At 39.5% G+C, this 26,641-nt stretch overlaps 1 protein-coding gene and 1 pseudogene across 8 annotated transcripts in view; one reads left to right on the top strand and one right to left on the bottom strand.

Moving 5' to 3' along the window:
• Pds5b (PDS5 cohesin associated factor B) overlaps positions 1-26,641 on the top strand; it is a 217,219-nt gene that overhangs the window by 44,428 nt on the left and 146,150 nt on the right. The gene's annotated exons all lie outside the window — the stretch shown is intronic.
• Positions 10,865-16,844, bottom strand: LOC103727250 (annotated as a pseudogene).

Raw genomic sequence — 26,641 nt, 5'->3', positions numbered from 1 at the left:
AACGTTCTCTCTCACTCCTTCCCGTAAGAGCTCTCCCTCCCTTGTCATTGTTTCATGACTTAAATTTGTGTGTGTGTGTGTGTGTGTGTGTGTGTGTGTGTGTGTGTGTGTGTGTGTGTGTAGGCATGTGTGCATGTACAAATGCACTTAAAATTTTAAATATATTTTATTATTATTTTTTGTGTGTTTGAGTGCATTGCCTGCATGTATGTAAATGCACCTGTGTAGTGCAGTGCACGTGGAGGTCAGAAGAGGGCATTGAATCCCCTGGAACTGGAGTTGTGGACAGTTGTTAGCTGTCACGTGGGTGCTGGGAACCAAACCTGGATCCTCTGCAAGAGCAGCTTAACTGCTGAACCATCTCTCCAGACTCCCCACCCACCCATTTTACATATAGGACTTGCATATGAAAGAAAACATGCAGCATTTGTCTTTATGAATCTGGCTTATTTTACTTAACATCATGATTTCTAATTCTTACCATCTTCCTGCAAATGTCATAATTTTAATTTTCTTTATGGTGAAATAAAATTCTATTGTAAATGTACCAATTTTCTTTATCTGTTCATCTCTTGATACACATCTGGCTATTGAGAATAGTGTAGCATAGCAGTAAACATGAATGTGTATCTCTGCGATATGTTAACTTAGATTCCTTCAAGTATATATCCAACAGTGGTATACCTGGATCATGTATTTCTCTTTTCAGCCAGCCAGCCAGCCAGCCTGCCTGCCTGCCTGCCTCCCTGCTTGCCTGCCTGCCTGCTTTCCTTTCTTTCTTTTGAGGCTTCCTCACTGATTTTTATGGTGGTTGTATAAATGTACATTTTCACTAGCAGTTTGTAAGGGTTCTTTTTCTTCACATTCTCTCTCTCTCTCTATCTCTATCTCTGTATATTTTTAATTGAATTTTTGTGTATTTCATATAAAACATCTTAATCATCCACACTTTTCCATAGTTACCCCCCTCTGGAGTTCATTAATTCTGTCATTTATGTTAAGGCCTATTGAGTCAAGTTAGTGTACCCATATGTCCCTCAGTGCATGTTCATCCACTGGGGTCTAGTCAGGCTGTCTAGAGCCCCTCACTTAAAGAAGATCAATTCTCCTTCACCTAGGAGTAATCAGCTGCCAGTAGTTCTTTGACTAAGATTGGGGCTTGCTGCCCATTTCCTGAGTTCTATGTTGGGTTTTTGTCTGCTTGAGTTTGGATGGGTCTTGTGCATACTGACACCATTGCTGTTGATTCATATGAGCAAGGTCCCAGGAGCCTGTAAGATTGTTTCCATATGGTCATGCACCTCCTCCCCTGACTCTTAGAGTCTTTCCGCCCCCCTTTCTGCAGTGGTCCCTGAGCCCTGGGTGGGTGAAGTTTAAAATAGAGGCCTGTCCAAAGACCCGTATTCAGCCAACTCTTATTCTCTATTCTTTGGGCATTTGTGGCCCTTTGTGTTCTTTGCCCTCTGTAGCATGAGGGAGCTTTTTTGAGTTGAGAAATACATTAGTATTCTCTCTACCCCTTGTTCCACTATATTCCATGAACCTTTGGTGTAGAGGTTCCATTTTAGATGTGTCACTTAGGGTTGAGCATTTCACAAACACTTATTTTCTGTGTGTTACCAGATGTGGAGTTCCGTAATAGTTTCCATCTGTTGCAAAAGAAACTATTTTGATGAGTGGTGACTGCCATACTTGTCTGTAAATACAAGGATCCATATTTAGCATATACTAAGAAATTGCATTTGTCTAGGGATGTGGTAGCCTTAGGGTTTTCTCTAAGATCTATGACTTCTCCAGCTATTTGGTTATGTTGACAGTACCACACATGAGTTCCCTCCCATTGAGTGGGCTTTAAGTCCAATTAGGTAGCTGTTGATTACCCCCAAGATAAAAGTGCCACTATTGCCCCAATATAGTTTTCTCTGCCAGTTATTGTTGTGGTTATTAGGCCTTTTTAAAGCTGGGATTGGACCATCGATTGATGTTCTCCCTTAGCAGCTTGCATAGTATCCTCCAAAACTATGAGAGCTAGCCTTCAGGGAGGTGACTTCCAGGTCAGTTCCAGCTCCATTGCTCCAAGTCCTGTGCCTGAAGCATGTTCTCTCTTCAGCAGTAGGGTTTTACCATCAAGCTCTGGGAGGCAATCAAGGACTGTGGCAATAGCCTGTTTAGTTTTGGGAGTCTTTTTTTGAACTACCCTGGCCAACAACTTGAAGGGAGCTTTCTCCTATCTGGCACTGTTTCTTGTTACATAGCCTTCAGCTATACACATGGACAAGTGTAGCGATATTGTATGAGTAATTTTTCAGTAGACTTTTGAACTAATACATTTCCCTCAGGTTTTTCATACCAGCTAAGCACTATTTATCTCTCCTTTCTCTCTCTGTCTAGCCCTCCCTCCTCCCTTCCCAGTTAAAGTAGCCCCATTTTCCCCATTTCACCCTTGGTAGTACCTGTTTCCTATAGTCCCCTCTCTCTTGAGATCCTCCTTTACCCCCATAGTTCCTTGTAACCCTACCATTTAAATACCCCTGTTTTACCCTCGATTACACCTGTCTCCTACTGTTCCTCTCTCTCAGGCTCCTTCTTTCTCTTTACCTCCCTGGTTCCTTTCCATTTGCCTGAGTCTGTGCTACTTCAGTTAGTATACTTTTTTTTTTTTTTTGAGACAGGGTCTCCCTGTAGCCCCAGCTGTCCTGGAACTTACTATGTAGACCAGGCTGGCCTTGAACTCACAGAGATCCGCCTGCCTCTGCCTCCCGAGTGCTGGGATTAAAGGCATGGGCCACCATGCCCGGCAGTATACCAGTTTCTAATTCCATCCATTTACCTACAGATTTCATGATTTCATCTTTCTTTACCACTGAGTAGAATTCCATTGTGTAAATGTACCACACTTTCATTATCCACTTGTCAGTTGAGGGACACTTAGGTTGCTTCTTTGCAGAAACGTTTTAATTTTATGAATCCCATTTGTCAATTTTTGGGATTATTTTCTGTTAATGGAGTCTTTTTCAGAAAGTCTTTGCGAATGCTTGTATCTTGAAGTGTTGTAGCTAGGTTTTCCTCTAGCAGTTTAAAAATTTTAGGTATCACTTTTAGGTTTGTGATCCACTTTAAATTGATTTTTGTGCAAGGTGAGTGATATTGAATCTAGTTTCATTCATCTATATGTAGAAATTGAAGTTTTCCAGCATCATTTATTTAAAGTTTGTCTTTTCTCCAATGTATATTTTTGATACATTTATCAAGAATTGGGTGGCTGTAGCTGTATGGGTTCTCTCTTTTTATTCTATTATCCATGTGTGAGATTTTTGTGCCAGTACTGTGCCTTTTTTGTTATTCTGACTCAATTTGAGATCAGGTATTGTATCTCTAACATTGCCCTTTTTTCTAAGCATTGCTTGGCTGTTTGGGATCTTTTGTACTTTCATAGGAATTTTAGGATTGCCTTTTCTAGTTCTGTGAGGAACATCATTGGGATTTTTAAAAAAAGAAACTTTATATTATGTGTGTGAGTGTATTGCCTGCATGTATGTATGTGCATCCGTGTTGTACAGTGCCCACGGAGGTCAGAAGAAGGTGTTGGATCCCCTGGAACTGAACTGTAGTTACAGACAGTTGTTAGCTGCTCTGGGGGTGTTGGGATTTGAACCTGGGTCTTTAGCACTTTTAACCACTGAGCTATCTCTTCAGCTCCATCACTGGGATTTTGATGGGGATTGTATTGAATCTATAGATCACCTTAGTCATTTTCTTTCTTTTTTTAGAAAAAAATTTATTACTTTTTATTTTATGTGTATGAGTGTTATGTTTGCATGTATATAAGTGCACCCATATTGTGCAGTACCTGTAGAGGTTAGAAGAAGACGTCAGATCCCCTGATACTGGAGCTATGAGTAGTTGTTGGCCATCATGTGGGTGCTGGGAATCGAGCTTGGGTCCTTGGCAAGAGCAGTCAGTGCTGCTCTTAACTGCTGAGCCATTTTTCCAACCACCCACCTTAGCCATTTTAACAGTAGTAATTCTGTCAATCCATAAACTTGGGAGGTCTTTCCATATCTAGGTCTTAAGTTCTTTCAGTGCCTTGAAGTGTTCACTGCAGAGGGTTTTCACTTCTTACCTCTTGGTTAGTTTTTTTTCTAGGTTATTTGTTTATATAAATAAACTATATATATATATGCTATTGTGAATGGAATCTTTTCCTGGATTTCTTTCTTGACATGCTCACTGTTGGAATATAGGAAAACTACTGATTTTTGTATGTTGACTTTGTTATCTTGCCGCTTTGCTGAGAGAGTGTTTATCAGTTCTGAGTTTTTTGGTGGGACTCTTTTAAGTATAGGACCATGTTGTCTACAGATGGGGATGATTTGACTGCTTCCTTTGCTATTTGTATCCTGTTTCTTTCTGGCTTTTGGCACTGTATTGAGTAAGAGTGGACAGAATCAGTACTCTTGTCTTAGTACTGATTTTAGAGGAAATGCTCCAGTTTTCCTTCTACTTGTGTAATGTTGGCTAAAGATTTGTTGCATGTAACATGTATCACCAGATGACTGCTCCATCTAGATTGTTGATATTTCTCAACCCATTTTCCTGACCTCCACTATGTTTCTAACTTTCTTCTGCAGGCCCCGAGTTGAGTTTATGTGTTTGTTTGTATCCTCTTTGGGATCATTGATCATTTTTACTGGGAACTTTTGAAGTTTTCACCAGAATTATTTGTATCTTTAAGTTCAGCAGTCATGGAGCTAAGATCTTTTGGAGGAGTTGTATTATGTTTCTTTCTCATGTTTCTTGGTTGTGATGTGTGTATCTTTTGGTTTGGGTATCTTCTTTGGTTTTGTTTGGGGATCTTATTGACCAACCTATTCTGGAAGGCTCAATCTCCAATTCCACTCAGCAAGGAGGAAACAAACTGCCTCTGGAAGCTACTCCTGCTTGCCCTCCCCCGACCAGGGAGCTGTGTGCCTGCAGTGCATCTGCTTTACTTATTGGTCATTTGCCCAATCTTTTTTAAAAAAAATTAAAAATTATTTTTATTTTATGTGTATTAGTGTATTGCCTGCATGTATGTAAGTGCACCATGTTGTGCAATGCCCAAGGAGGTCAGAAGAGGGTTCTCTGCAAGAACATCCAGTGCTCTTAACTGCTGAGCCATCTCTTCAGCCCCCTGTCCAGTCTTCCTTTTTTTTTTCTTTTTCTTTTTGAGACAGAGTTTCCCTGTAGCCCCAGCTGTCCTGGAACTCACAAAGATCCACCTGCCTCTGCCTCCCAAGTGCTAGGATTAAAGGTGTGCGCCACCACTCCTGGCTCCAGTCTTCTTATGGGCACTTTTCAGGTATTCTTTCACATTGTTTGTGGATTTTGGAAGCCTTTTCTTTTTCTTTTTGGATTAGAGTCTGTTTGTTCTCATACTGTCTTGCTTTCATTGACTTACCTGGAGGCAGCTTCTAGCTTTACTTCACTTTTAAAAGTCTCATCTGTTAGTTTCTTGGCCCTGCAAGTTGCTAATTTTTATAACTCTCTTTTCTGTGTTTAAAATTTTTAACCTGGAGTGGGCAAGGTGGCTCAGTAGGTAATGGAGCTTGCTGTCAAGCATGGCAATCTGAGTTTCATATCTGGAACCCACATGGGTGGAAAAGAGACCTAGCCAGGTTGTACTCTGACACCACACTCATGCCATGGCATGCATGCACCCACACACATACACACACATCACATACACAGATATATTTACATTGATATTTTGAAATCAACAGTTTTTATTAAAGTATTTTTTTTCTTTTGTAGTCCCTGGCTATTTTCAGCAGTCACTTGTTGATCCCGATTTTGTATTTTAATCTTTAAGGATGTCTGTGAACATTTCATCCTTCTGTTTTTAGCAATGTGAGTTTAGTTATATTCAGCAAGGTATGAGTCGCCCTTGTGGTTGTTGGTTTCCTTATATGTCTGGTGATCTTTGGATCATATTCTAAGCTTATAAATTAAATTTGAGTGCCTAAAATTGAATTTATTAACTCCATGAATTTATTAACTTCCATTTTCTGGGAAACAGGATTTGTTATCTGAGAAGCTTTTCCACATTCGTTGTTACAAAGCTGATAATGGGCATTTCTGTCTCGTATTTCCTTGTGCATTCTGCTTAGTGCTCAGGTTTCAAGTTACCCTATTTTTGTGGGGATGGATATAGTGTATGTGGAAGTGAAGTTGCATTATAGGAAGGTCATTATAGATATTTCTTACTTTTTAAGTTCAACAGTGTAATTAGCAGTCTTCTGCTGGATCTGTTGGGTCCCTCATGATATATAGTCTATATACAGCTGATAATGAATGCTCAATTTTTAAGCTCTCTGTTGTGGTCTTCACTGTTTCTGTTGATAATTACCTTTTTACCACCTTCCAGTTTGGATTATTGTGGTTTTAGCTTCTAAAAATTTTTGTTTTACTCCTGCTCCTTTTCATAGTAGCTTGCTTTACATTATATGAATCTTTCCACATTTCATTGCAAGTGCTAATTCTAAAAAAGGAATTTTTACCTGTCTTTTTATACTAACTTTTAATTTTATTTGGTCTGTTTTCTGTTATTTTAGTTTATACACCTCTTCTGTACTGTTTAAATATTTTGATGTACTTATTTTGATTTATCCTTCTATAATATATATAAATTTTTTTTTGACAGTCTCCCTGTAGCCCCAGCTGGCTTGAAACTCACTATGTAGACCAGGCTGGCCTCGAACTCACAGAGATCCCACTTGCTTCTGTCTCTCAAGTGCTGGGACTAAAGACATGTGTCACCACGCCTGACCTATAAATATATTTTATCTTTTTTTTTTTTTTGGGAGCTGAGGCCCGAACTCAGGGCCTTGCGCTTGCTAGGCAAGCACTCTACCACTGAGCTAAACCCCCAACCCTATAAATATATATTTTAAATGGCATTTTAGATTAGTTATTGGTCATGGATGTGGATTTCTTTAGCAGTTAGTAATGATAATTTTCTGTCTGTGGGTTTTCTTGAGGGGAGTGGTAGTGCTAGTTGTCTGTCTGTGGGCTATCCATAGCATGGTAAATGAACTGAGACAAGCTTGAAAAGTATAGTTATTTTTAGGGTATGTGGGCTGGGAGGATATTAGCAGAGCTGTGTTTTCCATGAGTGATGTTGATGTCTTAAAGAGTATTTAGTTTCAGAACTCTAACTTGATTTATCTTGCAGTTTATGACAAATCAAGAAAGCTCAGATCCAGGCTGGCAAGATGGCTAAGCAAGCAAAGGTGCTGCCCCAGGAGCCTGGCAACCCGAATTTCTGGTGGACTTTTGAGATTCTGTTTTTTTGTGTCTCTGATCTGAGGTAATGAACAGGAATTAGGGAAGGTGTTGCTATAGAGGTGATATATGCCATTGAAAATGTTCATTTGTTAATTGTGATGGTCCAAAGCTAGAGAAGTACCGCATTTTGGCTTCCCTGGATCCTACTTCTATCTAGCTTGCACGGTGGTTGGGGGTGGTGTATCTACTCTTGGGAGTTATGGATTACTTGTGTTTGCTGCAAACATTGCTACCCATCTCCTTTCTTTTTTAAAAAAATTATTTATTTATTATTTTTATTTTATGTATATGAGTGTATCGCCTGCATGCATGTAAAGGCACCCATGTCGTCAGTGCCTGTGGAGGACAGAAGAGGGTGTTGGATCCTCTGGAATTGGAGTTATAGACAATTGTTAGCTGCCATGTGGGTACTGGGAACTGAACCCAGGCCCTCTGCCAAGAGCAGCCAATGCTGTTAACCACTGAGCCATGCCCTCCCCCCAGCCCCCCCCCCCCAGTCTCATTTCTTACACTGCTATCATTTTCCTCAATGTGTTGTAAATCTTTTGGCCATTTTTAATGGGTTTGGGGAGAAGAGAGGTTCAGGTTATGATGTATTTCATCATAAAATCAGGAGTTCCTTGAAAAATATTTAAAAAATAATTTATTGAGATTTACTGTTTTCAGATTGAAAAGTTCTTAACTAGAGGAAAAGTGTTGATAATTTTTTTCCCTTAGGTTACATTCAATACTAAAAACGACTTACATTGCTGGAGTTTGTAGCATATGCCTTTAATCCCAGCACTTAGTGGGCAGAGTCAAGGTCAAGGCCAGCCTGGTTTGTCTGCATAGTGAGTTCCAGTCCAGTTGAAGCTACGGGACATTCTATCTCAAAAAACCAAACAAAACCCCAAAAAACTTATTTTATGATTGTTAATAATGTATTATATGTGTGTATTTATTTGTGTGTGGGTATGTGCATGTGAGAACTGGTGCCCTCAGAGGTCAGAAGCATCAGGTAGTCTAGAGCTTGATCTTCAGGTAGTTGTGAATCACCTGACCTGAGTGGTGGGGACAGAACTCATGTCCTCTGCAGGAATCGCAAGTAGAGCAAGTCTCTCAACAGCTGAGACATCTCTCCAGCCCCTACATTCAACACTTACTACAGGTTTACTCGATCCTGGTTCCACTTTTAAAACAATTGTGTTTGTTATGCATTATGAGGAAAGCTGCAGGCACCAGAAGGACCTGATCCAAGAGAGAGACCATGTATGCCACAAGCCACAGAGTTGGAGGGTAAAGGTTACTCAGGCCAGCTGGAGTCCACAATGTGATGCCACCCCAAGTCTAAGATGCTGGACACAGCTGTAGGATTTGGTGCTTGACTTTCTGGGTTATGGTCGTGCTTTGGTCTCATGTTAGTCTCTTTTGGAATGGGCATGTTTACTCTGTGCTGTTGTGTATTGGACAGACACACTTATTTGCTTTGTAAAGGCTCACAGTTAAGAGATAACCTTGTGTCTCAGAGTAGACTTCAAACTTGGGCTTTTGAACAGTATTGGAACCGTTAAGACTTACCTGAATCTTGGAGAGGAACTAAATGAATTTTCCATTATGAGTTGGCTGTGAGCCTTTGAGGACCAGAGGTGGAATATTACAGTTTCATTTTTTTGATTTGTTTATTTTTACTTTGTGTATATGAATGTTTTGCTTGCATGTATATAAGTATACCTGTGCTGTGCAGTGTTCATGGAGATCAGAGGATCTGGAGTCACAGGTGGTTGTTAGGTGCTAGGAACTGAACCTGGGTCCTCTGGAAGAGCAGCTAAGCACTCTTAATTGCCAAGCCATCTCTCCAGTTCCAGAATATTACAGCTTAAGAGTCCTGTGTTTGGGTGTCAAGTTGGCAAGGGATAGGTTTAATCTTCATTGTCAACCTGTCAACCTGACTGAATTTAGAAACACCTAGGAGACACACCTCTGAGTATGTCTGTGAGGACTTCTGAGAGGTTTCATGGAAGAGAGAAGACTGATTCTAAATGTTACTGGCACCATCTAGTGGACTGGGAACCTAGATTGAACAAAAGGGGTAAAAGGAGAAGGCCTGATGAGTACCTATATTCATTTCTGCTTCCTCATCTGCTTCTGTCAACAAGCACTCTCACTTTGCACTGCCAGAGCTGAGAGCCATTTCCATGTCTTTCCTGTCTTGATGAACTGTATCCCCTAAACTGTGAGCCCAAATAAATCTTTCTTCCCTTACATTGCTTTTTTATCGGGTATTTTGTTCTAACAATGAGAAAAGTAACTGATATATGTAGTGAATTTTATGTAAGAGGTCAGCCAGACTATGGTCTCAGGCTTCTCTTTTGTTATAAAGACTTTTGCTTTTTGCATGTATTTTATAACTTGGAACTTGGGGGAAGATTTTGTTTGAAAAGAAGCTTCAACTAGTAAAGAGTATTGGAGATTAATTGCTAGATAACCAAGATTTTAAGCTGAGCTAGCTGTTGTGAAATAAACCAATAAAAACATAGGCAACAACTGGATATTTTTTTCCTTCTGTAATAATTGGATTCAATTTTGTTTTGTCTCCTGCTTTTCCAGAGTTTAATGTGATGTGAACAGCTTACTAACATCCTAGTATTTTCGACACATTTTTTAATCCTTTGCCAACAAGGGGTTCTAGTGAAGAAACAGCATATATTAGTGCAGCTTAGAAATGATAATGAAAGCCAGGGACTGGAGAGATGGCTCATTGTGTAAAGGTGTTTTCTGCTAAGCCTGCCAACCTAAGTTCATGGTGTAAGGGGAGAACAGACTCCTGAAAATATCGCTGACCTCCACATGTGTGCTCTGTCGTCCCCCCCCCCGAAGTAAATATTAAAGAAAGGAAGGATAAAAAGCCAGATAGAGTAGCTTACACCTGCAATCCCAGCACTAGAGAGGCTGAGGCTGGACAATCTAGACTTTGAGTCAAGCCTGGGTTATGTAATGAGATTCTGTCACAGAAATCTAAGAAAAGTTATAAAAGACCCTAGTTTGATAATAAAATGACTTAGGCACAGGGAAGAAAGAAGTCACTGAGAATCCCTCATAAATGTAGGAGAATTTCCCAAATGTTCTTATTTCATGGTACCCTTGCTGTCTTTTAGATTCAATTTTATTTATTATTTTTATTTTATGTGTATGAGTGTTTCGCCTATATGTATGTAAGTGCATCTGTGTCATACAGTGCCCATGGAGGGTTAAGAGCCCTGACTACTTTTGCAGAGTACCCAGGTTTGATTTCCAGGACCCACATGGCGCTACCAACCGTCCATAACTCCAGTTCCAGGGGAATCTGATGCCCTCTTCTAACCTCTGTGTGGGCATTGCATGACACAGGTGTCTTTACACATGTGCAGGCAAGACATTCATACACATAAAATTTTTTTAAAAAAGCAAAATGAGGGGAGGTAGGGCTGGCTTGTTAAAAACAGGGATTCAGCCAGCTGACTGTCAGGCTTTGGTCAGTAGAAGATGCATCATTTGTACACAAGGGGTGGTGCTGGCTTTGTCAAAGGAAGCTTACTTTGTTGTCCATATCCAAAGCATTGTAATCAGGAGCCAGTTGAACACATGTCTTCTTCTCTCCATCAGGTCTGATCAGGGTTATTGACTTTGGACACATCTGTGTCGTATAGTTTCTTCACAGCCTGTTTGATCTGGTGCTTGTTGGCCTTGATATCCACAATGAACACAAGTGTGTTGTCTTCTATCTTTTTCATGGCTGACTCAGTGGTCAGGGGGAACTTGATGATAGCATAGTGGTCAAGCTTGTTTCTCCTGGGTGCACTCTTACAAGAGTACTTGGGTTACCTCCAGAACTGCAGGGTTTTGGGCCACCAGAAGGTGAATGATGTGTGGATCTTCTTTTCGTGGCTGTGAATGCCTTTCAACACTGCCTTCTTGGATTTCAATGCCTTTGCTTTGGCTTTGGGAGGGGCAGGAGCTTCCTCTTACGCTTTCCATCTTGGCGGGGGAAAAAAAAAGCTAATATTTTATATTTCTTGAAGCTATAGCCTTTTGATGTTAGTTTTTTCTCTTTTTTTCACCATAAAAATGCTTAAAGTGACTTAACTCAACAACAGAGTTACCAAACAACAGTTATGGTGTAATTTTAATACTACCATTCAAGGGCTTTCAGATGCTAGAGGAGCCATTGAAATTCTCTTGACAAGGGTGATAAAAAGATTTGAAAATTTCCCTAAAACACTTTCAGGAAATTCACTGGGTAGCTTTATAGGCTTGTGGTATTCTTGATGAAAGCCCCAAAAGAAAAAGAATAAAATAAGACATTATCAAATTGTAATTCATTAAAAAAAAGTGAGTACTTTTTTTTTTTTTTTTGAATTTATTTAGTCTGTGAGTGCGCAACAAGTGTGTTTGCCATGGCATGTGTGTGGAGGTCAGAGGACATCTTATAGGGAGTCTGTTCTTTCTTTCCACCATGTAGGTTCTGGGGATTGAACTCAGGTTTGGTGGCAAGCACTTTTTCTCAATGATCAATCTCATTAGCTCTCCACAATTTTTGTTTTTATTTTACTTTGTTTTGTGTTGTGTACGTGTGTGTATACATATGGAGACCAGAGGTCTATGTTGGATGTCTTTCTCAGTTGCGTTCCATCTCATGCTTTGAGATGGGGTCTTTCACTGAATCTGGAACTCAAATTTGAACAAACTATTTGGCCAGCAAGCCCCAGTGATCCTCCAGCCTTTGCCTCTCACCATTAGGATTACAATTGTGTGCTGCCATGCTTGGCATTTTATGTGGGTGGTAAGAACTTGAACTTGGATCTTCATGCTTGTGCAACAAGAACTGTACTGACAACCATTTCTCCAATTTTCAGTTTTTTTTAAAAAAAATATTTATTATTTTTATGTTATGTGCATGAGTGTTTGCCTGCATGTATGTGAGTGCACCCATGTCGTGCAATGCCTTGGAAGTCAGAAGAGGGCTTCAGATTCCCCTGGAACTGGAGTTAAGGACAGTTCATAGCTGCCATGTGGGTGCTGGGAATCGAATCTGGGTCCTCTGAAAGAGCAGTCATTGTTCTTAACTGCTGAGTCATCTCTCCAGCCCCCATCAGTTTTTGTTTTTAAACTCTCTTGTACTTCTTTCTTTTTATTTTATTTTATTTTTTTATTTTATGTGTATGCATGTATTGCCTGCATGTACGTAAGTGCGCCTGTGTTGTGCAATGCCTGCAGAGGTCAGAAGAGGCTGTCAGATCCCCTAGGACTGGAGTTATGGATGGTTGTTATCTGTCATATGGGTGCTAGGATTCGAACCCAGGTCTTCTGCAAGAACAGCCAGTGTTCTTAACCCCTGAGCCATCTCTTCAGCCCTCTCTTGTACTGCTTTCAAATAAATTGAATATCTGTATCTTTGCTGAAGTTTCAAAGTTACTAAATTCGTCATCTACAACTTGTTTTTTAAAATATTTTATTTATTATTTTTATTTCCTGTGTATCTATGTATTGCCTGCATGTAGGTAAGTGCACCTGTGTCATGCAGTGGTTTCGGAGGACAGAAGAGGCTGTTGGATCCCCTGGAACTGGATTTGTGGACAGTTGTTAGCTGCCATGTAGGTGCTGGGATTTGAACCCAAGTCTTCTGCAAGAACACTGTTCTTAACCACTGGACCATCTCTCCAGCCCATTGATTTTTTTTTTTAAAGACAGGGCCTCTCTGTAGCCCTAGCTGACCTGGAACTCACTATGCAGACCAGACTGGCCTCGATATTACAGAGTCAAGACCTGAATTTTTTGCCTCATTCACCTGTTTGTTTGAATCCAACATTTTGAGATCATATGAGAAACTAGATTTGAATTCTTTGGCATTTCAGTATGTTAGGAGGCTTTGGTTATTTTTCTAATTAATTAATTTTTATTTTATGTGTATTAGTGTTTTGCTGCATGTATGTAAGGGCATTCACGCAGTGCCCACAAAGGCTAGAAGATGGTATCAGATCCTTTGGAACTGGAGTTACAGGTAATTGTTAGCCACCATGTGAGTGTTGAGAATCAAACCTGGGTCCCCTGTGCTAGTGCTCTTAACGGCTGAGCCATCTCTTCAGCCCCAGGATTTTGTTAGATGTGAGCTTTTAGTTGTGTTGCTTTGGTTTCCATATTTCTTGTGTTTCTGTGTTGCAGATTCCATATTTGTTGGGATGGATATCTCTTCGAGTTTTGTATGGTGGTCATTCTAGTGAGCAGCTTTCTTTGTTGTTTTTTTGTAGTACTGAAGATCAAACCCAGGCTTCTTGCATACTAGGCAAGTACTCTATCACTGAGCTATATCTCTACCTCTTTGAATAGCCTTTTTGATGTCTGAGTCCACAGCAATTCTCAGAAAGGAGAAAATATCATAGTATCGGCAACAACAAAACAAATAAGTATAGGAACAAGGAACATAGTTAAAATGAGTTAGAGGGGCTGCAGAGATGGCTCAGCAGTTAAGAGTACTTGGCTGCTCTTGCAGAGGACCCAGGCTTGAATCTCAGCATCCACATGATAGCTGACAGCTGTCCATAATTCCAGGTCTAGGGTATCTGACACCTTCTTTTGACGTTTGTAGGAGGCATTGTGTGGCATGTAAGCAATATACTCATACACATAAAATAATAAAATATTTAAAAAAATGAATTAGAGATAACTCACTACATCACTAATCACTATAGCAAAAGTAATGCTGAATAAACCAAGAAGTCAAAAATTAGTAAAAGTAATAATGATAAAAAAGCAAGAGGTAGGGGCTGGAGAGATGGCTCAGTGATTAAGAGCACTAGCTGCTCTTGTAAAGGACCCAGGTTTGATTCCTAGTACCCACATGGCAGCTAACAACCATCTATAACTCCAGTTCCAGGGGAATCCAACACCCTCTTCTGACCTTGTGACCGTTGCATGACATGCAATGTAGGAGGGCCCAGCCCACTATGGATGGTACCATCCCTGGGCAGGTGGGTCCAGGCTGTATAAAAATAGTAGCTAAGTCTGGGCATGGTGGTGAATGCCTTTAATCCCAGCATTTGGGAAGCAGAGATGAAGGCTAGCCTGGTCTACAAAGCAAGTTCCAGGCCAGCTGAGACTACAGAGAGACCCTTGTCTCAACAAAAAAAAAAAAAAAAAAAAAAAAAAAAAAAAAGTAATAGTAAAAAGGCAAATAAGGAATAAGACAAAAAACCTTAGAAAAAGAAGATAAAGATTTATGGAAGCCTGTTTCTGTGTATTGTTTCGCTAGCATTTTCTAGGTTATGAGGGAGGTAGTAGACTGTAGTTGAGGTCTATTGTAGATTCTCTGTGTTCTTGTTGTATGGGTTGGTGTTTTATGCTGACCGTGGATCCAGGCCAGTAAGCATATATTGTCAGAGTCAGGGATGCATTCACTTTAGATGCTTCCCTTCCTGTTACTGGCCCCAGTGATCTTTACAGCGTATGATCTGGGCACTGGATTGAGAGACTCCTCCAGTTTGTGCACTCGGGGTGACAAATATCCAAGCTGAGATGTCTCTTGAGTGTGTCAGAGAGTGAGGGAAGCAAATAGCCTTGGGATCCTCAGCGGGGGGTGCAGGTGGGAGAGGTGTGTGTGTGTGTGTGTGTGTGTGTGTGTGCGTGTGTGTGTGTGTGTCTGTCTGTCTGTGTTTCTGCTTGTGCCTCTGCCAGCCTCCCTGCCTGCCTGCTGCTGGTGTCAGTGCTTTCAGACCTTCTCCAGACATAAGCCACTGTGTTCAGTGAGCTGTGGGAATTCAGCAAATACCCAGAACAGGGCCCAGAGCTCTCCAACTTGCCAGGCAGCAAACTTGCAATGGCAGCTCTTGAGGCCCTAGAAACGGATGGCCAGCCACATGTTTGAAGCTATCAATCCATATCAGCTGAGCTTGCTTTTTGTCATCCGGTACAGTCACCAATCTCCACAGTTAGATCTTCCTGCTGCTTTTAAATTTGTTAATTTCATTAGGCCTGTGCCAGACCCTGCCTCTCTCTGCAGTTGTTTCTTTTCCTTTTTCCCTTTTTCTTTTTTTTTCCTTTTTTGAGACAGGGTCTCAGGTAGCTCAAGTTGGCCTTGAACTCACTATATAATATAATGGGGGCTCGCCTTGACCTGCTGATCTTCCTGCTTCTACTTCTCAAACTGCTGGGATTACAGGAATGCAGCCAACACCACACAAGTTCCAGGATTACTTTTTGAGGCTTTTTCTTGCTCAGTATGGCAGAGTATGTGTTGAGGCTCTTGAGTCGGAAAGAGACAATTTTTATTGTTTTGATTTTTATGTTTATGAGTGTATTGCTTGCATGTGTGTAAGTGCACCCATGTCATGCAGTGCCTGCGGAGGACAGAAGAGGATGTCGGATCCCCTGGAACTGGCGTTGCAGACTGTTGTTAGCCACCATATGGGTGCTGGAATTCTAACTCGGGTCTTCTGCAAGAACAGCCAGTGCTCTTAACCGCTGAGCCACCTTTCCAGCCCTGGGAGAGTTAATATATTTTTGATAGCTCTTTGGAGGTAAAGTACAGGAGTAGTATGAGAATATGTAGAGGTTTACTCTAGAGTCAGTAGATTTGAGCCATTGTTCTTCATTGCCAGATGAGAACTTGGTGTGGTATATGTTTCTATTGTTTTGAAGTTTCTAAAATGACACTTAGAACTTAGAGAGAAATTTATACAGTAAAAATATTAAAGAGGCTGGAATTGAGTGCTGATTAATTGCTGATGTTCAGAGATTGGGTAGAGGAGAAGGAAACAGGAGATAGAAATGGCAGTATTTTAGGAGAAAATATTAGTAAAAGAGAAAAGGAGGAAGCACTGGTCAAGTATATGTCATACTGCTAAAATAAAGATTTAATTAAAGAAGTATCCCTTTGATTTGGTAGCACAGTCACATTTATTTAGCTTTTATCGTGTAGCATACCATGCATGACTTAATTCCTAATTCCAATTCTATATAAGTTGGCAATTTGGGTATAGATGATCAGGATAGTTCTACTGATCTGAATGAGGCTTCTGCAGGTTTGTATTTCTGGTTACCTGGTGGTTTGGCTAGTGCTAACTTGATGCCATGTCTAGATTAACTGGTTCCTCTTTTCATATGCTTTTAATATTTGATATTTTGAAAGGAGGGCCCTCATATAGCATAGGCTGAGCTCAAACTTGTTTTGTAGCCAAGAAGAACCTTAAACTCCTTATCCTTCTGGCTCTACTCAAAAGTTTGGTTAAAGACATGTGCTTCCATGCCTGGCTGTCTATTCTCATTTAACAAGTGGATAATTACAAAGGGAGCGTGTGCACTTGCTCACATGTCCAGTGCCTCAGGTTAACAAACTCAGAGCACAAGGACCTTATTGACTTTGCCAGCTTCACATTGGGCAAAGCCACCTCAGATTCACATTCAGATTTAAGGTGTGGAAAAGCCTTCTTAACTTGGTGGTGCTAGGGATAAAACCCGAAGGCCTTGCACATGGTAAGGTGCTCCACTGAGCTACCTACTCTGCCCATTCTTCTTGATTGGAAGAGCAGCAAAGTCACTTCACAAGTGTATAGATCCAGGAGATTTGCTGTCCTTTGCAGTCTGCTACAAAGATAACATCAAAAGCATTTTGGCTCATTGAGGGGGCTGCTATTGGGAAGTTTTATTCAGTTAGTATGAGAAGTGAATGGGAAAATATGTGAGTCTTTGAGAAGCTTGAGTTTACTTTTTTTTTTCTCCCTCCGGAGACAGGGTCTCCCTGTAACCCCAGCTGGCCTCCATCTCAAACCTGCCTCTCTCTCTGTCTGCCGAGTCCTGGCATTAAAGGCATGTGCCACCATGCCCAGTGCTTTTAATTACTTTTTGATTCCCAGTGAAGGTAATTTGAGGAAGAAGACAGAAGCTGGTGGAACATTTGTAGCCTAAGCATATGTGCTGTGTTTGTTTTTTCTTCCATGAATGCTTGCCTTCTATCCAAGAACAGTATTTGAATGCTGAAAGGATCTAGTAGACACAGGGTGCTATGTAATGGAAAGAAGAGATATTAATGAAGTGAAACTCAGAAAGCTATAGAGGTGAGATTCTATACTGTGGAAGCTTAGTTTTTGTATGTGAAGAAGCTTCTTTCTGGCCACAGGAAGAAAGGAGAAAATAGCAATAGATGTATGTTTGGTGATGGGAGGCTGAAGAAGTTCTTGTTTTGGTTGAACTTCTGTTTTTCCCAATGAAGTAGTCTACCAGAAGAGAAGAGAGATGTGCAAGAATGTCTGCTTCAGGTTTGACATGAGCAAAGAAGTATATAACTTTATTCTACTATGTAATTGGACATTGACTGCTGATTCAAGAATAAAAACTTTGAGAGGTGCTATCACTCTTCATATAAAATATATTACTTGTAAAGAGATTTGATGGAATACTTTCTGTGGTGCAAGTTAGAACTAATTCTAGTTGAGATATTCCTAGGGCAGGGACTCTTACTCTGTTTGAGCTGGTTAAACTTTAAGAAAGAATGTACGTGCTAGGTGTGGTGGTGCACGCCTTTAATCCCAAGCACTCGGGAGGCAGAGGCAGGCAGATCTCTGTGAGTTCAAGGCTAGCCTGGTCTACATAGTGAGTTCCAGGACAGCCGGGGCTACAGGGAGACCCTGTCTCAAAAAGACAAAAAAAAAAAAAAAAAAGAAAAAAGAATGTACATAAGGTAGTGACCATATCTGGTCTTTTATAAGATTAACAAAACATAAATTCCAAAACTGACTCTGTTTTCTAAAAGAACTTGTTAAAGCATTGGAAATTGCAATCACCCTTTAGGTGTTAGGTGGATTGGTTCCAAAATCTTGTTTAGATTCCCAAAATCTACAGATATTTGAGTTCCTTACGTAAAATGACACAGTATATACACATAGACCCCTCATCCTCTTATACACTTTGTCATCTCTAGCTGACTAGCATATAATAGCATATGTATAGCATATATATAGCATATAATAGTTGTTAAACTGTATTGGTTAGAGAGTAACAATGTCTATACATAGTACAGAAGCAAAACAATTCTTGTCTCATACTTAGTTGAGCCCACAAATATGGAACCAATACAGAGGTATGACTGTGCTCTGTTTCATTGGCTCCCATAAAGAATTAACCATTAAATGCATGTAATTTAAATAAATAAAATTGATCAAACCAAGTAGTGAAGTAGTGGAAATTTTGTCTCTTCCCCAAACAGGACATTGAACTACTTCCTAGAGGAATAATAATCATTTAATAAATGAGAGATGTTAACACTGCCACTAGAAGTGTTAAGGAGCTTCAGCAGAACATCTGTGCTGTTAGAAACTGATGCTAGTTGAGTTATTCCACATTATATATAGAAAACAGCCTTTTGTTTAAACAGTTAGAATGTAAATAAATGTAGCTGTTAGATTATGTATTTAAGGGAAAATAGCTTCACTTTTTTTTTTTTTTTTTTTTTTGGTTAGGAGAAACTCCTATTAGATCTTTCCATTGCCTTGACAAGAAGAAGCCTAATTTCTCCTTGTGCTTAATTCCTGTGTGGTGGGATTGCCTTTAATGAGTGCGCCACCTGCTGGTTCTTAGAGGTACTGGTTTTGGGGAAGACTGCAGTTGGGAGTCTTCACAACTCTGTATCTGTATTACAAAGTTTTCCAATTTTGCCTCAAAACTGAAGTGAAATCCCAGGAGAAAAAACATGACTGCATAGGAAATCGAGTATTGACTTGATTTTGATTCTGTGACAGTGAACTTAATGTCACATTGTGAATTTTTAAGAAAAATGAAATTGTCAGGTGTTGATCTTTCTTTGTAACTAGATCCCATCTGAAAAAATATATTGTTGTTGCTCGTCTTGTCAGTATTTTTCTGTTTTTTAAAAATATTTTATTTTCAGCCAGGCGTGGTGGCGCACGCCTTTAATCCCAGCACTTGGGAGGCAGAGGCAGGCAGATCTTTCTGAGTTCGAGGCCAGCCTGGTCTACATAGTGAGCTCCAGGACAGCTGGGGCTACAGGGAGACCCCGTCTCAAAAAGACAAAAAAAAAATTTTCATTTTATGTGTATGAGTGTATTGTCTGTATAAGTGTACCCGTGCTGTGCAATGCCAATGAGGTCAGAAGAGAGCATCAAATCCCCTGGAACTGGAGTTATGGATGGTTGTTAGCTACTGTGTGGGTTCTGGGAACTGAACCCCAGTCCTCTGCAATACAGTCAGTGCTCTTATCTGCTGAGCCATCTCTCCAGCCCCTATTTTTGTTTCATTCAATGAAAATATCTTATATATCTTCTGAGAGTAATGACTTAATTGGTTTTTCTTCTAAGGGCTAGTAGGGTGATTTAAAATACATACTTTTTTGGGGGGGTCTTTTTGAGAGAGGGTATTCCTGTAGCCCCAACTGTCCTGGAACTCACTTTGTAGATCAGGCTGGTCTTGAACTCACAGGGATCTGCCTGCCTCTGCCTCCCAAGTGCTGGAGCTAAAGGCATGAGCCACCACACCCAGCTAAAATGCATCCTGTTTTTTAAATGAGTATTTGTCTTTTTACAAAGATCCTTAATATTATAATATTTCCTTATATTTATTGTTCATAGTGGACATAAAATATAAATGTAACATGCATAATATAATTTTAAATTTTAACTGTTTTCTGAACGTTTCAAGTTACCCATTGAAAGTAGAGAAATCCTTGATTGTCATAACTTTACTATAAATTGATGGTAAATTCAAAGTTTGTGCTTTTAAAAATTTTAGTTTTGATTATTTTATTTATTTTAATTTTTTTCAAGACAGTGTCACACTTTGTAGCCCAGATTGGCCCTGGACTCTGGTCTTCCTTTCTCCACTTAACCAAGTACTATGATTACAGGCATGTGCCACCATGTACAATTAAAATTTGTATGTTTGAGATGGAGAAGGAAATTAATAAATGAGCACATTGTAGCCAGGTGTGGTGGCACATGCCTTTAATCCCAGCACTTGGGAGGCAAGGCAGATGGATCTCTGCGAGTTTAAGTTCAGTCCAGTCTACATAGTGAGTCATCAGTCAGCTGGGGCTACAGGGAGACCCTGTCTCAAAAAAGACACACACACACACACACACAAAAGCACATTGTTCCCTAGTATATATTATATATAAAATAGATTCTTAAATAGGAGTTATTGTATATAAATTATTTTTAAAACAATTATATTTTTCATTTTTGCTTTGTATCCTACATTAAGGTGAACAGTTGAGACTGTAAAGATGTGTATCAGATTCCTTTGATGTTCTTTTAATCTTAGAGGAGCAGCTCTGTTTCATCTTTAGACATCACCTTTGCCCCAGGTTTTTGTGTCTGTTAGGCTCCTTGACTTTCCTGTTTTCTTTACTGACTGTCTATCCTTTTCTCTCCCCATCAGTATAATTATTTCCTCAAGGTTCAGACTTAACTTGAAATCTCAGCTCATCTTATACTTTTTCTCCCATTTTTGAGACAGAATTTTGCTCTATAGCCCAGACTGGCCTGGAGATTTCTACATACATAGACTAGGTTGACCTTGACCTTGTAGTGTCAGTTTTCCTGCCTCTGTCTCCTGAGTACTGTATTATAGGTTTGTGTCACTGTGCCCCAAGTCACATTTCTTCCCAACTTCTTCCCTCCTTCCCTCCCTCTCTCCCTCTCTCCCTTCTTCCCCTTTCTGTGTGTATTCAGATGTGTGCTTGTGTGTGTCCAGGTGCATGTGGATGCAAGTGGAGGCCATAGGTCAACCTTAAGTGTTATTTTCAGGAGCTGTATACCTTGTTTTTTTTGAGACAGGGTCTCTCATTGGTACCTGGGGCTCACTAATTCAGCTAAGCAGTGTGGCCAGCCAATCCCAGGGAGCTTCCCATTTCTGCCTCCCTGGTGCTGGAGTTAACAAGTGTTCACCACCACACCTGTCTTTTTATGTGGGTGCTAGGGATCAAACTCATTTCCTCATGCTTGTGTAGCAAGCACTTTACTGACTGAGCTGTTTCCCTAGACCCACATTTTCCTTATTAAGCTTTTAAACTTGCATAACATATGTAGTAGATGGTACCACAATATTATATGGTCTTGACTTTTCTCTAAAATTTTAGGTCTGTAAAATATGTTTGCCTTTTAGATGAAAATTTTCTCGAAGATTGCATCTTTTTTTCTATCATTTCTATTATAATGAGGACACATAATTATCTATTTGCTCATCATTGTATTTGTTGTATGTATGTGTGCGTGTGCTCACCTGAGTGAGGGGGGAGAGGCTGAAGGTTGTTGTTGGATGTTTTCTGTTGCTCTCCATTTGATTTTTTTTTGAGACAGGTTCTTGATTTTTGACCCAGAGCTCACTGTTTTGGGTAGACTGACAGTTGGGCCCTTGGCCTCTCTGTTTATGCCCCACCCCCAGCCCTGGGGCCACAGGTGTATGCCACCAGGCCTGGTCTTTATGTGGGGTGCTGGGGATTTGGACTCTGATCCTCATGTTTATGCGAGTACTTTACCCATTGAGTTGTCTCCTCAGCCCTGCATCGTTGTAGTACTACTCACTATAGTATACTGCACCAAGTGAATTCTCAGCGAATATTTAAATTGACTTTTCAGGAAAAAAAGACTTTGCATTTGATAGTCATCTCTGTAAGTCTTTGAGTCAGTATTCTTATAACCATTGCTTGTAGTAATTTTCTTATCACTTCTTACCTAGAATTTTATAACTGGTTTTACTGTGTTTGGTTTCTTCCTCTGTCTAGTTTATATTGCTTTTTATAACCATAATTTCTCAAAATGGTTCTGGTCATTCATTCAGCAGGTAATTCCTGAGTATATACTACTAATAGTACCTATTATATTTAATAATATAGTAGCAGAAAATGAGACACTGTCTTCGTCTTAAGAAGTTTTTGGTCTAGTGGAATAAAGAAGTATAGTAAGTACAATGTGGTAAATTGCATTTGTAGTAGGTTCAGACTGTGACTAGGAATAGGGGAGAAGCCTAGCACTGATAGGTGAGGTCAGGGAAAGTGAAAATACTCGAGACTTTCAGATCTATGGAGTTTGCTTAGTAGGTAGGGGCCAGAAGGATGTGACACTATGAGGAGTAGCCTGTTTGTATTCACAATATTTCAAACTTTGGCTTATATAATACTATGGCTTATGAGAATCAAGTCAAACTGAGCAGATGTCCCCTTTGTTGGGTCGTATCTTTCCCTTTTTAGCTCCCTTTCAACTACATTTTACATTAATCACCTTTCTAGTGAAGTCCAGTGTCAAATTCACCTTCTAATGAAGTCCAGTGTCAAATTCTGAACTTTCCAAATTATTTTATCCTTTTGTTCTATGCATCATTTACAGTTTATCCTCATGTATTTTTTTAAAAAAATATATTTATTATTTTTGTTTTATGTGTACAAGCGTATTGCCTGCATTAGGTAGGTGTATCTATGTCTTACAATGCCCGTGGAGGTCAGAAGAGGGCATTGGATACCCTCGAACTAGAGTTACGCACTATTAGCTGCTTTGTGGGTGCTGGGAACCAAACCTGGGTCCTCTGCAAGAAAAGTCAGTTCTCTTAACCTCTGAGCCATCTCTCCAGCCCCTCCTCATGCATTTATAGAAGTGGTGTTTGTTTAGATCTCATTTCCTCCCAGGCTTCCTGTTTGCTGTTTGTATTGAGAAAATATCAGAATCTACTGATTTAGTGGTTTAAGATAATGTCTGTTTCTCTCTCTTGGTGTACTCAGTTTTTTTTCGCATAATTACTGCTAAGGTCTTGTACAAGAAATAAGTACTCAGTAACTTTTGAATATGTGGATATGTACATTGTTCAGTGTCATTACATCTACATGAGAACAGCTGTTATCTCTGTTGAGAGAGAGACTTTCTTCCACTGCAGACTTTTGTGGACAGTTGGGAAGCTTGCCACGTTAATGTATGTCTCTTGGAATGATGTGTCCTTGGCCTTTGCTGCATAAAGAGCACAGCTATGAACTTGGTTCTTGGGAGACAGTGCAGTGCTTTTCCTAACCTCAGGTCGTCAAGTTATTCTCTTGCATCATTTATATTTGTTTTAATATTTAGATTACTGTAATCTACCTAGAGTTCATTTTGTGTATGAGGCATAGAAATGGCAATAACTTTCCTCTGTCCTTACTGAATTAACCTGTCACTGATTTTGTAGAAATTTAATGTTTCTTCGGGTTTGTTTCTAGGCTGTCTCTTAGGTTCCTTTGGATCTTTTTTTCTGCATCAATACCACATTTTCTAAATTATATTAGCTTTATGTTGGGTTTTAATATCTGGCCGAACTAAGTCCATTTGCTGTGTCCCCCCCCCCTCAGTAATATCTTGTTGTTTGGGGCCTTTTATCTTTATTTGTAAATTTGTCAAATTTCCAACTTTCTGTCTCTTGTCCCTATGTCCCTCTATCCTCCTTCCCTCCCATTTGCTCCCCCATCCCTACTCTGCACACATTCTTTACTGCCCTCTCTGTCTCCTTTCTACCTACTTTTGAAACAAAACCTCATGTAGTTCAGGCTGGCCTGGCACTTCTATGTGCCAGAGACTGGCCTTGAACTTTTGATCCTCTGCTTCCCAAGTTCTAGGATTATAGGAGCACCATGTCCAGTCAGTTTCTTTACTACCCTCCAGCCTCCCCAATCCCTGCAAAGAACCTAGGACTCTTCACTGAGCTACATTCTCAGCTTAAAACTGCATGCAGTATCTTTTCAAAAATAGAGATTTTCATTAATTTCCATCAATCTTCATGATTTTCTTTGTAAAAAAAAAAATCTTGTCACCGTGCTTTCCAGTGTTTTAAATTCACTTCTTTTCTATTTATATGACTCAAGTTCACTCTTTAATTTAAAGAGCTTTTATTTTGAAATAATTATAAATAAACCAGAAAGTTGTAAAACAGTAGTTTTCGAACCCATTGCTCACCTCACCCAAGCACACTTAAGTAATTATACTATAGCAAAACCAGGAAGTTTATACTGATACAGCACTGTTAGGTAGGTTATGTAACTTATTCTTGAGTTTTTAAATGACAGCTGTATGTTGTGTCTATGTGTGTAGTTGTGTGTAACTTGATTTTATATATAGATTGAGATATGCATAGTTACAATCTAGAAGGAATTGCCTCATCCTTCTGCATACCTATGCCTTTGTTTCCTTGAGGCTGCTAATACGTTTTTTACATCTAAATTTTTTTTCTTTTAAATATTTTATTTATTATTTTTATTTATGTGTATGAGTGTATTGCCTGCATGTATGTGAGTGCACCTGTGAGAGTATCGGATCCCCTGGAACTGGAGTTGCAGATGGTTGTTAGCTGCCATATGGGTGCTGGAAATCAGAGCTGGGTCTTCTCCAAGAGCAGCAAGTGTTCTTAATCACAGAGCTATCTCTCCAGCCTCAGAGGTTCCTTTTTCTTTATGGCTATGGACATGTAGTTGGTCTAGCACTGTAAGTGAAAAACGTTTTTCACTCCATTGAAGTGCTTTTTCACCTTGTAAAACATTGATTTGTTGATAGCCGGGTGTGGTGGCGTATGCCTTTAACCCCAGCACTCGGGAGACAGAGACAGGCTGATCTCTGTGAGTTCAAGGCCAGCCTGGTCTACATAGTGAGTTCCAGGACAGCTGGGGCTACAGGGAGAACCTGTCTCAAAAAGACCAAAAAAAAAAAAATAAATAAATAAAATAAAATAAATAAAAAAAATAAAATAAGCTGACTCTGTGGAAAGTCTTACTAGGTTGTTGATGGGATCCTTTTAAACCTGTAAAAAAATTTTCAGAGAATTGACATTTTTGCCAAGTTGGAGCTTTAAGTTCATGAACAAGATATGTCTTAAGATCTCCTATGTGTTCTCTTATTAATGCTTTGTAATTTTCAAGATACTGGTGGTCTTCGTGTTTTGTTAACTTTACATTGAAATATTTTCTAGTGAAGAGGAATATTGGTAATTAGTATTGTGGTTTTGACTTAGGTTTCTGTTCCTTGTTGTTATATATGAATACAGGATTTTTTTTTGGATGTTGATTTTTATGTCATGCAGTTTTGATGAACTAGATTAAAAGTATTTTATGTGTATGAGTGTATTGCTTACATATATGTAATTGCATCTGTATCATGCAATGCCCGAGGTCAGAAGAGGGTGTTGGATCTCCTGAAACTGGAGTTACAGATAGTTGTTAGCCACCATGTAGGTGCTGGAATGTGAACCCATGTCCTCTGCAGTAGCAACCAGTGCTGTTAATCACTAAGCCATCTTTCCAGTCCAAGGATGAGCTAGATTTTTAAGACTTGCTCTTTATATATTCCTTTGTGATCTTCTGTATAGGCAGTCATATCATCTTGAGCTAGGGACATTCTTATTCTTTTCAGTATATATGTTTGTTTCTTGTTTCTGGCTTTCCTCTATTGCGTAGGGAAGTGTTGTGTTTTCTGTAGGTAGTTAATATTTTTATATTGATTTTTCAATTCTACGTCCTTGCTAAATTTAGACTTATTAATTCAAATGTTTTATATGTAAATCTTTTTGAAATTTCTGTGTACATAACCATGATGTTTACTAATGGTGACTTCATTTTAAATTTGTATGCTTGTATTTCTTTTGATTTCCTTCCTTTGCTGATTAGTATCTTTATGACAGTGTTCAATAAAACCTATGCTAATAGGAATGCTTGCATGGTTCCTGACCACAAGTAACTCTCAGTGGATCATCAGTCAGTGCACTTATACTATAGGAGTTTATAGCAGCCTACTTTTATCAAATAAAGGAAAATTTCATGTGATTCTTAGCTTTTGCTATGTTATCCCTTTACAGTTATGAGATAATGTTGACTTTTATTAAATATTTTCTTCATTTATTGAGACTTTTAAATGCTTAATGTTTAATTCTAACATATGTATCCTTTTTAACGTGTGTGTGTGTGTGTGTGTGTGTGTGTGTGTGTGTGTGTTTCACTTTTGTAATCCCCCCTTGATCTGGCTGGTTTTTGGTATTAAGAGTTATGCTAATTAGCTCTATAAAATTATTTGAGAAAAATTCTGTTTTCTATTCCTTGAAGCTGGTTCATCCATCCGTCTGTTTTTCTGTATGTTTTTGTACCTGTATATGTACAGTTGTACTTACCCCTGTGTGTGGAGGCCAAAGATTTACACCAGATGTCTGATGTCTTCTTCTATCAATCTTTACCTTTTTTTTCTTTTTGAAGATTTTATTTTTATTTTGTGTGTATGGGTGTTTTGCCTGCATGCATGTTAAGTGTACCTGTGTTGTGCAATGCCTGCAGAGGCCAGAAGAAGGTGTTGTGTCCCTT

This window comes from Nannospalax galili, unplaced genomic scaffold (assembly GCF_000622305.1).
Source record: "Nannospalax galili isolate Female #2095 unplaced genomic scaffold, S.galili_v1.0 scaffold768, whole genome shotgun sequence".
NCBI lineage: Eukaryota > Metazoa > Chordata > Mammalia > Rodentia > Spalacidae > Nannospalax > Nannospalax galili.
This window is presented reverse-complemented; position numbering and strand designations above follow the sequence as displayed.